General features: G+C 27.7%; 1 long non-coding RNA gene across 1 annotated transcript; it reads right to left on the reverse strand.

Annotated features, from left to right (window-relative positions):
• Positions 1–1,443: 1,443 nt before the first annotated feature.
• LOC114075388 lies at positions 1,444–4,302 on the reverse strand. Its single transcript, XR_003575839.1, has 2 exons — positions 3,486–4,302; positions 1,444–1,957 (listed from the first exon to the last, which is right to left on the reverse strand). It is a non-coding gene; the product is annotated as an uncharacterized LOC114075388 (long non-coding RNA).
• Between the last annotated feature and the right edge of the window lie 658 nt (positions 4,303–4,960).

The raw sequence follows: 4,960 nt of genomic DNA on the forward strand, positions 1-4,960 counted from the left end.
AATTAGCCTGTTAAAAAATGATTTCATGATTTTTACTTTTTGTTACACAACATGTTTTGTTTTATGGAATGAATTTGGTAAAATTAATATTTAAGTAATTGTGATTTCTTAATATTGTCCAACTATAATAATATTGAAACACATTTTGTGTCCATTTTAAAATTTTATTCCTATACTAATATATATAGTTAAACAAGAATTATACACAGTTCATACAAAAAACATATATATGAAACAACTTTTTAAACATATAATTGTACAATAAAACTCTTGTTAAAATAGTTCATACATAGATCATAAATAGTTCATACAAAGTTCATACATATGGATCAAAAAATATATGATAGTTGTCATACTAAAACGATAATAAATCAAAAAAGTGATATCATGTTCATACTAGTAGTAATCAGACTTCATATATATTTCATCCAGACAATAATCAGATTTCATACATAATCAATATTTGAAGAAAGATTCATACAAAAAAGCCAACAAAATAGAAATGTAATGTCATGCCCATACAATTAGTAATCAGACTTCATACATACATCAATGTATATATCAATTCAAACATCAGTAAAATATTATCATATAAATGGATAACCAAATCAATTCATACACAAAGCATGAAATGAAATTCTAAGGTACTTTCATACACAAATCATACAACAGTAATACATCAATGTATATATATCAATTCATACAACATTTATACACAAGTCATACAAACTAATACATCAATCCACACATAATTCATACGATATTAATACATATTACCAGTGTTTGAATTGATATATAAATTGATGTATGTATGAAGTCTGATTACTAATTGTATGGGCATGAAATTACATTTCTAATTTGTTGGCTTTTTTGTATGAAGTCTGATTACTAATTGTATGGGCATGAAATTTCTAATTTGTTGACTTTTTTGTATGAAGTCTGATTACTAATTGTATGGGCATGACATTACATTTTTAATTTGTTGGCTTTTTTGTATGAAGTCTCATTACTAATTGTATGGGCATGACATTACATTTCTAATTTGTTGGCTTTTTTGTATGAATCTTTCTTCCATTATTGATTATGTATGAAGTCTGATTACTGTCTGGATGAAATATATATAAAGTCTGATTACTACTAGTATGAACATGATATCACATTTTTTATTTATTATCGTTTTGGTATGACAATTATCATATATTTTTTGATCCATATGTATGAACTTTGTACGAACTATGTATGATCTATGCATGAACTATTTTAACAAGAGTTTTACTGTACAATTATATGTTTAATAAGTTGTTCCATATATATGTTTTTTGTATGAACTATGTACGATTCTTGTTTAATTATATATTAGTATAGGAATAAAATTTGAAAACGGACACAAAATGTGTTTCAATATTATTGATAGTCGAATAATATTTAAGAAATCACAACTACTCAAATATTAATTATACCAAATTCATTCCATAAAACAAAACATGTTGTGTAACAAAAAGTAAAAATCATGAAACCATTTTTTTAACAGGATAATTTGAACATGTCTTTCTGTTATGTCCAACTTGACGACATCTACTACAAGTAACCTTTGACCTTTTGAATTTCACATCAGCAAACTTCATCCAACGTTCAACATGCGATTTTCTAACTGATCTACTTGGACCGGGTGCCATCAATTTAGGCTTTGAAATATAACTGGGTATATCCCACGTACTCTCGCATGGGATAGGTTAAACAGGGATGACATATGCACCTCTGAAATTCTTCAGGCTATAAAAGACAGAACAGAAATATGTTTCATGCAGTTTCTTGTGTTTAAGAACTGCAATTACATGATCACATGGTATTTCATAATGGTGATATATCTCGCAACTACACACCTTGTATTTAAATTTACTATGTACTTCTTTGGTCCTTCAACAAGAACATACATATCAACCTTCGATGGTATTACCTAACATGGAAAATTAATGCTCATTCAAAACAGTTCCAAAAAAATATGCCATTAAAAAATAAAATAAAAATATTTAATACCAAAATAATACACATTTCATACTATAAATGTCAAAAAAAATACAAACATTGCATTACAAATCAGAAACTGACTGACAAACTAACATTTCATATTTCGACCAATTTTATACTATTTTTTCAGCAACAATTCCATTAATATTACACATATCCACAAATAACAAAAAAAATTACTAAACAAAAAACAATATAGCTTTCATCATCACAAAAAAAAATTAACTAAACAAAAAAAATAAACTAAAAAAAATATAATTTTCATACAAAATTCATACAGAATTATATCAACATTTACCATTATATGCCAAACAAAAACATATATTCTAATTTCAACAAAAAAGAAACTTCATACATAATTAATACAAGTTTCATATAAGGTTCATACACGATTAATACAACTTTCATACTTCAACGATCCACATAATTATAAATACTTATTTTTTGACTAGTGACTAAATACGCTGTACTATCAAATTCATTTTTTTGTTCATAAATCAAGTATTACGCGAATCTTCAATTTTATTAAAACTCAAACATATATACATTTACATGCTGTTGTTAAGATACTGTATATATACCAAAACACTGTTTCATCCAAAAAAAAAACAAGCTATAATCTATATCAGATCTTAAAATAACCACACACAAAAAAAATCGACACAATGTTCTCCATGTTAAAACCCAACGAAGCATAATCAAAACCAACAAATCATAATTAAAATCAACCTGATGAATTCCACATTCTACCATGTTTAATTAATATCGACACAATGTTCTCCATCATAGCAAATCAATTTTTTTCCAACGTCAAAAATTTTCAATTACGAAAACAAAAAGCTAACTGATATCTGCTGCAAATCTGAAAGAATAGTGAAAATTGAAAAGAAAAAAAAAAGCAGCTTGTATGTTGATGTCAATTTGTTAGAGCTTTTTAAGGAATTAAATCAAAATTTATCCTCATTTAAACTAAGTTGAGAGATTTAAGGCAACTAACTAATCTGAATATTTTTTGAATTTCCTTAAAACGTGTTAATAAATTAACATCAATTAATAATTGTATTTAATTTAAGTAATAAAGGATGTCATTTTCCATTTATATTTTTGTCCGTTTTTTATTCAATTTTTTTTAAAACAATTTTTTCTAATTATTTCAAATTAACATTATAGTTTATAATAATATGATATAGCTTGAGATATTAAATGTTATATATTGAAATACAAACTCTAATGCTATATCTTGAGAATATTACTATAGAATATGCTATATACCTAATTTACACTAAAAATATATAGAGAGAAAGTAGTTAAACTTGGACTTTGGCCCATGTTTTCCTTCATTTTTTTTGCTTTTCTCTTTTGGGCCTTGGCCCATTTCTCAAAAAATTCTGCAGGGAACTCAAATGGGCTTTGGCCCCATTTCTTTTTTAAAAATATGGTATAGACTTAATGTATACCGTTGTATATGATGCGTATCCATTATATTTTGAACCTTCTGAAATCGGTATTATATCTAATTTTGTATGCTGTATTTTCTGGTCTGCATTTCCACATTTGCACATGTTTTTGGTATATTCCAGCTGTATGCCAGTGTATATAGCTGGTATATCAACGTCTTTTAGGCTTTTTGGGGGGCTGGAAAATTGATTTCCAGCAATATATTGTTGTCTTCAACCTATCCAGCTATATCCTAAAGTTGCCAAGATGGCTGAATAGACGGGAAAAATTGAACTTTCACAGCTCAATTAAAGGATGCAAGAGGAAACGAGGATTCCCGAGGGACTCGGTCAATGCCATAAAAGAAAGGCAAAACATTAGCTAGAGAAAAATGACATGGAACAAAATAAACGAATTAACGAGAGAAAATATATAATGATTAGCTAAGAATTATTCAAACACTTGCAAAAGAGGTTCCCGAATAAGGCACATATGTATGTATGGATAACACAGAAGTTACGGCAAAGTTGACTCCAAACGTACAATAACTTCTAAAAATCAAAAGCATGATGGACATTCTCCATAAGAGCAAAAGTAAGAATTCCGAATGAAGATATTTAATTAAGATAACAGTGAGCAATCAACTAGATATTCCTATTGAACATTTATCTCAAATGCACCTATTTAAAATCCTTTCCTAGATAGCAAAAAGAAAAGGGTAACAATTTTCATTTATGAACCCCTTTATACTCAGACAAAAACTAGGCAGCAAAAGGTATCACAAGACCAAGCATATATTAATGACATGATTAACCGAGAGCAGACGGAGGAAAAAGCATGTTTCTCATAACTGTTATTCTTACAATAACCTGTATTTATAAGGTTAACAAACAGAAACAGAAATAAGATGAAGCAGAAAAAATATAAAATACAAGAATGAATCCGAGTCCACAGAAACTACTGTGTGTCCTTAAGAAATTTAATCCCCTCACTGTACCCAAGGTTATGGATTAATTTCTCCCAAGATAAAACGGATTAAACCTGTTAAAGAAATAGCGGTACCTCAAACTTCTTTAACTTCAACGAACTTAAGAACATTAACAAGTCACACAGACTCAGTTGATCGACACTTTGATTTTTATTTGAGAGAAAAATAAATGCAGAGAAAGAAAAATTTTCAGTGTTTGAAAAATAAAAAATTGACTTCCTTTTATAGTCATTTTTCAGCAAGGAACATGTCTGTTCAGTGAAATCTGTTCAGACCCATTTTATCCATAAAGTTGTGTCTTTTGGAAAAAATAACAACTTTTCGAAAAAATGTGTCTGTTAGGAAAATAACTACTTTTTGGAAAGTAACAACTTTTCGGAATGTTACCGTTACCCGCACATTTATAAGAGATAATATTAACAGTATTTATTTGATTTAACAAAAACTGATTAAATAAATTTTGTCCAAAAAATTTATCAATCAATCACATTATTTGCCAAATCCAAA

Source organism: Solanum pennellii, chromosome 12, assembly GCF_001406875.1.
Source record: "Solanum pennellii chromosome 12, SPENNV200".
Lineage (NCBI taxonomy): Eukaryota > Viridiplantae > Streptophyta > Magnoliopsida > Solanales > Solanaceae > Solanum > Solanum pennellii.